The sequence below is a fragment of the Gobius niger genome, assembly GCF_951799975.1.
Source record: "Gobius niger genome assembly, chromosome: 17".
Taxonomy (NCBI): domain Eukaryota; kingdom Metazoa; phylum Chordata; class Actinopteri; order Gobiiformes; family Gobiidae; genus Gobius; species Gobius niger.
Window position 1 is genome coordinate 1,091,409 of NC_136868.1, and position 11,683 is coordinate 1,103,091.

Genomic DNA, 11,683 nt, shown 5'->3' on the forward strand with positions numbered 1-11,683 from the left:
TATGCTTTACTCGGTTTTCTGTTGCCCCTCGCTGTCTTTTAACTGTGTGTGTTTGTTATGTCTGTATCTTATTTTTGTACCAAAGTGCGTCTATTTTCTTGTGTTGTTGTTAATGCCCCCACGGCATAATATTGTCCACATGCACAGTTATTAAATAAAAAAATAAATAAAAAAAAAGACTTTCGAACTTCTCCCCCCCCCCCCAAAAAAAAAAAAAAGTCATTCAAGTCACCCTCCCCTCACCCCTCCCCCCCTCCCTCCCTTATCCCTCCCCTCATTCATACAATTGATGCTGCAAAGATAAAAACAGAGATAGATGAAATTAATAAGATGAAACAATACAAAAACACAACACACAAAAAAAAACAGAAACCAGAACTTTAACCTCTCAACCCCCACCTTAAGCAAGCGCACCATCTCCCGTTCGCCTTGGCCCGATCCAGAAGCCTGAAAAAAACACACAAAAAAGGTGGGTGCCATATAAAATTAATATATATATTTTTTTTTAAGTGGCAAAAAACCCACAAAACGACAACAGAGGTGTCAAAAATGTGCGACAAAAATGCAAAGAGAAAAAATAAAAAAATAACAAAATACAAAAATAAATGAATTAAATTTTTTTTAAGAAAGATGAAAAAATAGACAATAAAAATGGCCTTATGTTTTTAACTGTAGATCCATTTCTGTTTCGACACAGATTGCTGGGATACTTGAAATCCATGGCACGTCTTCTCAGTTTGGTCTCTCACTTATTCTAACCGTCACAGCTCCACAGACACCTCTGGGTTCGATACAGACATGATGTTTTCTCACCTAAACTGTAAAACCCATGATCCCGATCTGTGTTTAGTGAAGCTTTACAAGTCCTTTCACTCAGAGAATAACAGCCTGGATCGACTCAGACAGACAAAAACAGCGATTTAGGAAGAATTATTGACATGTATATTAGTTTTAGTGATCGGAGACATAGACATGGATGTATGAAAGTCAGTGTGGATGAACAGGTTGGAGTTAGCGATGTTTCCCTCAGAGCCTGGACACTGGTGAGGGTGTAGGAGACCCGTGAAGCTGCAGCAGGAGAAGCCGTGGATGGAAGAGGCGGAGACGGGGTGGAGGCGGGTCGCAGCGCAGCTGGGAAGCGAATGAACCATGATTGCTGGGGCTTAAAAGCAGGACCGAGGGTGATGATTGGAGCTATGGAGGTGCGGCTCTTACGCTGATGCCTGAGGTGGAGGTGTGGCCCTCAGGGAAGCGATCATGGGCTGGAGGTAGGGCTGCTCGATTATTGAAAAAATGATAATCACAATTATTTTTGTCATAATTGAAATCACGATTATTCAAACGATTATTTGTTGTCTTTAAAAAAATCCATCAAAAAAGTGACAAAAATCCAGCAGAAAAAATGACAAAAATCCAGCAAAAAAGTGACAAAAATCCAGCAAAAAAGTGACAAAAATCCAGCAAAAAAATGACTAAAATCCAGCAAAAAAGTGACAAAAATCCAGCAGAAAAAATGACAAAAATCCAGCAAAAAAATGACTAAAATCCCGCAAAAAAGTGACAAAAATCCAGCAAAAAAGTGACAAAAATCCAGCAGAAAAAGACAAAAATCCATCAAAAAAGTGACAAAAATCCATCAAAAAAGTGACAAAAATCCAGCAAAAAAATGAGAAAAATCCATTAAAAAAGTGACAAAAATCCATCAAAAAAGTGACAAAAATCCATCAAAAAAATGAGAAAAATCCATTAAAAAAGTGACAAAAATCCAGCAAAAAAGTGACAAAAATCCAGCAAAAAAATGAGAAAAATCCATTAAAAAAGTGACAAAAATCCAGCAGAAAAAGACAAAAATCCATCAAAAAAGTGACAAAAATCCATCAAAAAATGAGAAAAATCCATTAAAAAAGTGACAAAAATCCAGCAGAAAAAGACAAAAATCCATTAAAAAAGTGACAAAAATCCATCAAAAAAGTGACAAAAATCCATCAAAAAATGAGAAAAATCCAGCAAAAAAGTGACAAAAATCCATCAAAAAAGTGACAAAAATCCAGCAAAAAAATGAGAAAAATCCATTAAAAAAGTGACAAAAATCCAGCGAAAAAATGAGAAAAATCCATCAAAAAAGTGACAAAAATCCAGCAGAAAAAGACAAAAATCCATCAAAAAAGTGACAAAAATCCAGCAAAAAAATGAGAAAAATCCATTAAAAAAGTGACAAAAATCCAGCGAAAAAATGACAAAAATCCAGCCAAAAAAAAGACAAAAATCCAGCAGAAAAAAGACAAAAATCCAGCCAAAAAATGACAAAGTACGCCTTGATTAAGAAGAGGTCCCTGTTTCACACCTGCCCCCTGCTGGCCAGCCCTCACACCTGCGCAAGCAAACTGAGCTGCGCGGCCTGATGACATCATCACACAGCGCTGTTTGTTTTTATGTCAGACAAAAGCATGAGCCGTGGCACGGGAAAAGCGAAGGGAAAATAATCCCAGCGCCGTGAAATAACAAGTCTGCTTTGCAAAAAAATTTAAAAAATAGAAAGAAAAAAAATAGGAAAAAAATAATAATAATAATCGTTTTTTTACGATTATGCTAATTTTGTAATCGTTTACTGTTGTAATCGAAATCGTAATCGAATTTCGATTAATTGCACGGCCCTAGCTGGAGGTGATGCTGAAATTAGTCTCCCAGGTTGAATTAACGCCTCGGCTTCATAACAAGCAAAACACAACGCAAAGTGATTAGTCTGTACAAGATCTGCGCGCTTCAATTGTAGAAGAAAAAACAACCAAAGTGAGCAGCACGAATCAAAACAACAAAGCACTTCCACGGGTTTGTTTTTGACACTCTCCTATTGTAACTTGTGCATGTCTCCTCTGGCTGCGCCTCTGCTCTGAATACAAACACCGACCCAAACAAACGCATTACGCCTCGTGTTCGCCCCGGCTCCTCTGGGCGCCGGAGGAGGCGACGGGCCGGAGCTAAACTCCATATATCACACTTAACTGGCTCCTCTCCCCCTCTCAGCGACGAGCCACACCACGTCGGGGGATTAGGCAGGGATTCCACACTCAGCCAGAGACGGAGAGGAGGAGCGGCGTGTCGTTTGGCGTCGGAGCCGACAGGTATTACTTTAAGGTTAATTACAGACTTGGGGAAAGGGAAGCTGGAAGGAAAACAACTCACGATAAGATGTGGCGATAAGCGACTTGTGGAGGGAGGATCCTGAGGCGAGTGTTGTTAAAAGTCAGCTGCAGGATTTTAAACAAAAGAGAAGAAGACTTTGATAATGCAGACTGTGGTAAATTAGCTGGCGTTTTCAGGTCTCGGAAAGAACATCCTGGGTACTTTCTCCGCTGAACTTTATGTATATGTTCTTGGTGTTCCTGTTGTTTCCTCCTCGCCAAATTAAAGGATAAATATAGGCCTAGTTCAAGATCTGCTGTTCTCTTAGGGTGCATTTGGAATCCAGATCCTGGCCCGATTGCTCAAAAAGGACTCTGATCCGGGCGAAAAGAAGCGAACCCTGGTCCGGCTGAAAACCTGGGTCTTGGTCCAATTAAGACAAAGCTTTCCATCCTGTTATTCTGTCACTCCCTCATTAAAAACATGGCTGAAGTGTTGCCTTGGCACATTCACGTATTTCTGAGTAATCTGTAAAAACTCTGATGGCGGCCATTTTAGGGATAGGTTTGCCTGAGTCCTCCTAGGAACGCCCCCACCTCCTGGAGACGCCTCCGAGCTTTGGTCACCAGCCGAGTAACCAACCACTGCTCCTCAGCAGAACCCCCTCCCCACTGATGCCACAGACAGCGTGTGGAGGGGGCGTGTCTAAAGGCTCAGAGGTTCTTAAAGAGACAGAGGCCGATTTCAAGACATTCACTACAGCCATTTTGAGAGAGACATTTTATACAAGGCAGTTATTCTGATTTACTGCATTTACAGACCAACAGAAGGTTTGTCATCATTGTAGTGAGATATAGACTGGTGCTATGGGACTGACAAAAGCAGAACACCCCCTCTTTAATTGACAATCATGACACTACGGAATTCTGTGGCTCCATGACTTGTCAAAATGACGATGAAAAATAGCCTCTAACTATGTTTGTTCATGTGTTATATGAAACTGCACTGTCCGCTTTCAATAATCCACATAGAGCTGACTTTATTACAGACTGCGCTCTCTAAACCAGAGTCTGAGCTGGATTTAACCAGAGCTTAATGTTGTTAGAGCTGCAGCGTCTGCAGTGTTTACAACAGACAGGCTAACGTTGCTAACTCGCGGCTAACAGTTTCGGCCATTCTGACGCCGTTTTATGCCCAGGGGTTTATTCATCTGAAAAACTAACCCAGCGACTAAAAAGTCCTCAGAAAATCCAGATTAAAGACATACAGCATGTTTATATTGAGGGAAAATGAGCTGCAGCAGATCAATGAAAACGCTGTAGCTTCTCGCTAAGTTACTACAAACACACGAGAAAATCTACAGGAGCTGAAGTAAAGACGAAAAGAGACCATTTAAGGAACATCTCAATACTATTGTTACATAAAAACACATAAATGAATAAAGCACAGGCATTGGGAGCTTTAGGACATGGGCTTTTCTGTCTGTGATGGACAGAGACATAAAAATAAAACATAATATTGAATGAAAATAAATAAATGGCATCAGCACAATTCTAATATAACTGCTCTTAAATGTGTCGCCTACTTTACTTAAATGTACTTGAGTAAATTAACTAATTACAAACCAATCTGCTGTGAAAAAAGTAAGAACGTTGAAGAAAATGCCTTGTACTCGTATCGGTATTCGGTATCTGCGAGTACTTAAATCAAAGTACTCGTATTGGTTTTAGAAAAAGTGGTATCGGTGCCTCCCCATGAGTCTGGCGCTGGCTCGTGTTTGTCGGCATAAACTGAAGCCCATATTGGTTCAGTGATGGATATGAAACTATACCCACTAAAAAGGTCACAGTTGGGCCACAGTTTGAGAACCACGACGATGAAAGCTCCAGAATAACTGCGTCTAACTTGTGCAAAATGAGAGTTTGCTGTGACAGAACAACCTCGACACCGACCCAGCTCCACGCGAGCCTTGAAACATAAATTGAATAGTGGCAGAGTAATAACGCGTCCCTTTCAACGCTCTGCAGTAACTCCACCTGTGCACTTAAATATTTATATTTGTCAGTTTTCTCCCAATACGAGCTGTGCACAGATGGAACCTGTGGCTAATGGCTCGCTGCGTGAAGCGCTACAGACGCACTTTGAGTTTGTCTTCAATCATCGGCAAAATCAGCAGAATTATATTTAAAAAAAACAAGACAGAGCGGGTTTTATTGGCTTCTAACGCGACCCAACAGTCTGGTGTTTGAATGCGTAAAATAACTCTGTAGCCCTTGTTTACTCAACGCAATTAACTGAGTGGGCTCTTTTTTACAGTGTACTCACGTACTCTGTATTACTTTAAACTGACTCTTCTATAATTTGGATAATTGGAATACTTTAAATCAGCACTAACATCTAAATGGGCTTAAATGACTGACCTAGAAGTAAATTAACACCAAACACAAGGTAAAGTATATTTTGTGGAATAAACTCCCAGCCCACGTTAAAGAAGCAGACACAGACCCTACATTTAAGACTAGGCTCAAAACGCACCTCTGAGAATGAGCTTCATCTGAACGGAGGAACCTGCATTCTGGAGTCTGAGGCCTGGACGGTCTGTGATCTCGGCCCGTCTGCTGAGGGATCCTTCGGCCCTGGGTCTCTACAGCCTGTCCGTCCATGGGAGTGGATCTCTCCTCCTGTGGTTCTCCCCAAGGTTTCTCTTTTCTCCTGCCGGGTTTTTGAGCTTTTCCTTGCCGTGCTGGAGAGTCTAAGGACGGGGGACGCCCACGCCGCTCGTCGCCGCCTCCTATTGGACATTATATTTGCCTGGATTCACCTGAACTTTTAATTGTCATATTTATTGGTTATAATCTAGGAAATGTATTTAAACTCATATTCTGCATGTTAAACTCAGAAAATAATGACTGATTTACATGTGATTATGGTGACGCTCTCCTCATGCCTCCATCTCTGGCTAAGTTTAATCTTCTGATGCCGAAGTGAAAACCCTGGTCACAGCTTCAGTGTGTGACGACATAAACCAAACTGACCAAAACCACCAAACTGAAAACTGTAATCCAATCAATATGGACTAAAGAGTAAAGGTGAATTTGAACATTTGTGTTGTCATTGATTTTGTGTAATTACAGTCTGGGAGAACTCGGCGTGTGATGTTTGAGAGCGACTGTATTCTCTCCAAACAACAGCAGTGTCTTTGTGTTATTGTAAGAGCTCGGTCACAAAAACAGGCCGTCCCCCAAAAAGAACAACATGGGGCTGATTATCGGACTGACAAAGGCACGAGACTGAATGGAAACACAAGCCTCTCCGGCCTCACGTGGAGGAGCTCAAGGTGCTCCAGGTCTTGCCGATGGTGAGAGATTAAGACTAAGGTAAAGCACTCGATTTACTGGTCAATCCACGTGTTTACTTTAACCTATACGAGACCCGGGTCGTGACAGAAAATACAAGCGCCCGGATTCATGAGGTCATTCACTTGCAAGGACTTACATCAACATTTAGTTACTTTAATAATTACCAACAACGCCACCTTGAATTCTGGGCCCAAGGAACTATAAATATTTGTTTCTCCCACACTTAAAAAGGTCACGGGTTCGACAGGAGCATGGAAGTGGACAGACAAAGCAAAGATATTATATTAAGTTTATTTTTATAGGAAAAGTGTTCAATTCAATGTATAAATCTATTTTAAAATCTTTTGTTGCTCACACACAACCGCATTCACACTCATTCATGTCCGCATCCACTCGAACAATGAATAAAGTGCAACAAGAAGGTTCAGTTCAATTCAGTTGAGTTCAGTTCGTACGAAGCTTTACACTGCAGGCGGGCACTTACTTTAACCAAGTGACGAAGCAACCACAACCAAACGGAAGGAAAGGACCAGGAACAGGATTGAAATCATAATTTTAACATTACTATGTTTAAAGGAATAGGCCACCGTTTTTACATACTGAGATATGTTCTTACCTAACCTTAGCAGAGTTAATATATCCCCGTCTGGTCTTTGTCCGTGCGCTCACACATACGCAGCCTCTCCCACATGTCACATAGCTCCAAAAAAGCTCACGATAGAAGCTACCAAGCTCTTCCACGTGTTCCCTATTTAAATAAAGTTACGTGAAGTGTTTTCATGCCAAGTATATTTACACAGAAATGTAGCATGTGGATTTTATAAGCAGATAAAGAGGGGGACTATATTGTGAGGCGTAATGATATGAGAAGAAGAAGAGCTTGGTAGCTTCTATCGTGAGCTTTTTTGGAGCTATGTGACATGTGGGAGAGGCTGCGTATGTGCTCCGTCCAGAGCGCACGGACAAAGACCAGACGGGGATATATTAACTCGGCTAAAGTGAGGTAAGAACATATCTCAGTGTGTAAAAACGGTGGCCTGTTCCTTTAAATTATATTATAGATGTCAGCTATTGCCGAGTGATCTCCATGTATGGGCCGCAAAAGAATGCCTTTACGTCAAAGAGTGTTTTTCCATCTTAGGGCCCCTACGAGCATGTTTATTCTGAAACCGTTAGCGGTGACTGATAGCTGGTCTCGCTGTTTTCACTTGGGGAAGAGGCCCCACCTTTATGGACACAGCCTATCGTTTTTAAGCATACGCCCTGTACGTACCTCATTTACATACTATGATAAAAACCCATGTCTATCGTTATTCGGTGTGAAAATGTGAACAGGCTCTGTACTTTTCTCCCAGGAAATATTCTACTCCACTCCACATTTTAATGTCTCGAGTTTTCCTTCTTCACCATGATTTCAAGGATGCTATGAAAATATGTCTTGTTTTAGAAGGAGGATCACGCATACATTTGGATTCAGAAGCCCCTCATGAGAGACCAACAGGCCCGGTGAGAATCGTGAGGCCGACCTTCTGTGGACCGACACCTGCAGGAGGAGCCATAGCGCTGGTGCAAAGTGATTCGGGCAGCTCCAACAGCTGCCCCCACGACCTGGTGAGGGACAAGTGGAAGAAAATGGATGGATGGACCTCACCATATTTAAGCAGGGAAAACGTGGAAGAGCATGGTTGCTTCTAACTTCACCTCCGTTTGGATCCATAGATGACGAGAGGAGCGGCTAAATGCTAACGGCGTGTTCTGTTCACGTGACTGAGGGCACGCGTGAAGACCAGACAAGTACATATCAACTCGTCTAAGCTCAGGTAAGACCATATCACCAGCAACCAATCCCAACCAATGGCATCTGAACATCTGCAGAAAACTAGTGGGCGGAATCACGAGGTGTTCCCGGGCCAGCTTAAAGGAACAGGCCAGCGTTTCTCCACACTGAGATATGTTCTTACCTGAGCTGTGACGAGTTCTTTAGGACCTGTCTGATCTTCAGTCACGTAAACACAGCGCAGACGGCGTTAGCATTTAGCCTCTCCCTCTCTCCTCTATAGCTCCAAAACAGGTCAAGATAGAAGCTACCAAGCTCTTCCACGTTTTCCCTATTTAAATATGGTTACGTGAAGTAGGGCTGTGCAATTAATCGAAATTCGATTACGATTTCAATTACAACAGTAAACGATTACAAAATTAGCATAATCGCAATAAATCGATTATACATTTTTTTTTTGTAATTTTTTTTTTGTAATTTTTTTTTTGTAATTTTTTGGATGGATTTTTGTCATTTTCTTATGGATTTTTTTTTTCTTTTTTTGAAGGATTTTTTCACTTTTTTCCTGGATTTTTGTCTTTTTTTTAATGGATTTTTGACCCTTTTTTTCTGGATTATTGTCATTTTTTTTGATGGATTTTTGTCATTTTTTTCATGGATTTTTTGTCTTTTTTTGATGGATTATTGTCATTTTTTTCATGGATTATTGTCATTTTTTTGATGGATTTTTGTCATTTTTGTCATGGATTTTTGTCACTTTTTTGATGGATTTTTTTAAAGGCAACAAATAATCGTTTGAATAATCGTGATTTCAATTATGACAAAAATAATCGGGATTATTATTTTTTCAATAATCGAGCAGCCCTAACGTGAAGTGTTCCACTACAAAGTATAATTACACTAAATTAAACAATGTGGATTTTCTAAGCGGATAAAAGGGGGGACTATATTGTAAGGCGTAATAATACCAGGAGTAGTTCGAAATCCGTGCAGTAATCTTCACTTTACTGTGCGGATGAAGTAAAAACGGTGGCCTATTCCTTTAAAGACATCCTTCCTCCTGTCTTCCCGGGAGCCTCCTCCAGCTAAAAAAGGATTACTAGGCTAAAATCGACATAATCTACACCAATATAACAATGATTTCCTGAAAAAGTGGCACCTGCCGTCAGTAAAAGCTCGAAAACCTCCCACTTCAGTCGTTGCAACATCCTCCAAATGACTGGGATTTACGTGACTGTGTGAGAGAATCAACCTCCCAGCTCAGACGCCGCAGCTCATCGTCTGAACTCCGACTCACCTGACGGATTCTGTGGCGACAGCGCGGGAAAATATTGCACCATTACGTTTTAATGAATAGTTTAGTCAGAGCAGAGAACAGCAGACGGCTCCTCCCCCCCCCTGTGTCCGACCGTGACCATGACCTCCAGCCCCCCCGTCCCTCACTGGCTCTTAAATACAGACAAACAGATGCAGCCGTGGACACTTCTTCTCCCCAAAGGTCGGACGCGCTCGGGTTTTGTGAAAACGCTACTCTGCACGGGGAAAGTAATTATAAAATAAAACTGTGATGGGAACAGCGAGTGCCTGCGCTGAACAGCACAGACTGATACGCCACGCTACATTTTAATTATGAGCTTAAATTTGAAAAAAGTAAACTCCGATGGCTCAAGGCGAGAGAAGAGAAGACCTGGAGTTGAATATGTTATGAAATCGTGGCGCTTGTAGCGGTGTTTTGGCTTTGTTTGACGGCGTCTACACTTTTCAACTTAAGTATTTTAACGAGTCATCATCGTCATCGACATTTCATGCATTTAAGTGTTTTGGTTCAGACCATTTAAACCTGTTCACTTGTCTGCACAGAGTCGCGTTTTGTAATAACACCACATTATGTAACAACAGTTCAAAATGTTCCCTTCTTATTATATATATATATGACTCATAAATAAACATCCTCATGAAATGTTCGTTAATCCAATAATACAATATCTACAGGGAGTGAACAGGTCTTTTTCCTCCTTTTACATGGACTCTGTGTCGCAGCCGAGGCTTTACTTAAAGAGGGGGTGTTCTGCTTTAAAGAGGGGGTGTTCTGCTTTAAAGAGTGGGTGTTCTGCTTTTGTCAGTCCCATAGCACCAGTCTATATCACACTACAATGATGACAAACCTTCTGTTGGTCTGTAAATGCAGTAAATTAGAATAACTGCCTTGTATAAAATGTCTCTCTCAAAATGGCTGTAGTGAATGTCTTGAAATAGGCCTCTGTCTCTTTAAGAACCTCTGAGCCTTTAGACACGCCCCCTCCACACGCTGTCTGTGGCATCAGTGGGGAGGGGGTTCTGCTGAGGAGCAGTGGTTGGTTACTCGGCTGGTGACCAAAGCTCGGAGGCGTCTCCAGGAGGTGGGGGCGTTCCTAGGAGGACTCAGGCAAACCTATCCCTAAAATGGCCGCCATCAGAGTTTTTACAGATTACTCAGAAATACGTGAATGTGCCAAGGCAACACTTCAGCCATGTTTTTAATGAGGGAGTGACAGAATAACAGGATGGAAAGCTGGAAAAAGTCCATTTTGCAGAATACCCCCCCTTTAAATGAAAGTACAAGACGCATTAAAGAAGAGGAGGAACAAGACCAACAGTTTGGACATAATAGAAACAAACAGCTCAGCAGACGACCCACCCATCGCAGGGTTCAAAACTCACAAAAAACAAAAAACACAGCTGAGGGGAACTTTAAATGAAAAAAAAAAAAGTTACTGCCACTGTGAGTACATTATAAAGTACAGAAGCTTCATTTTCTGGTTTAGCTGGAAACACGCCCGAGTGCAAAACCTGCTCTGGACCAGGTTAAAGACAAGATAATCCTTTTTTCTCTGTTACGCCCTCTTTGCTCTAGGCTACAAAGAAAGGAACACAGTAGATTGAAATAACTAAAACTGCAGATTTTATTCTTACAAAAAAAAGTAAAAGGGAACAAAAGGAGGCCCAACGGGTAAAACAAAAACAGCACTAACGAAAACCAAAAGATGAAAACGAACAAAATAAGAACTTCTTAGAAAATTTTCCAAACGAATAATTCAAAGTAGTTCCTAAAACAACAAAGCAACCTAAGGAACTAATAGCAAACAAAGTACGGCTGGCCATTTAGTGACAGAACTTAAGAGACACGAAGGCGAACTGGGCTCCACAGCTCCCCAGCCGCCCCGAACAAGGGGAAAAGTCTGTGGATTTAAAGGGAGTGGCCTTCCAGGTGCTGTGGCCCGATTGGCCGGCTGGTTGACGGCCTGGTCCGTTGGATTGGTCCGCCGTGTGGGAGGTTCTCCAATCGGTGACGAGCCGGCGGAACAGGAGCGGACCAATCACGCAGCGGGCCTCGCCGAGCGCTTGTGCATATATTAAAACACAGCACAGTTTGTGGACGGAAATA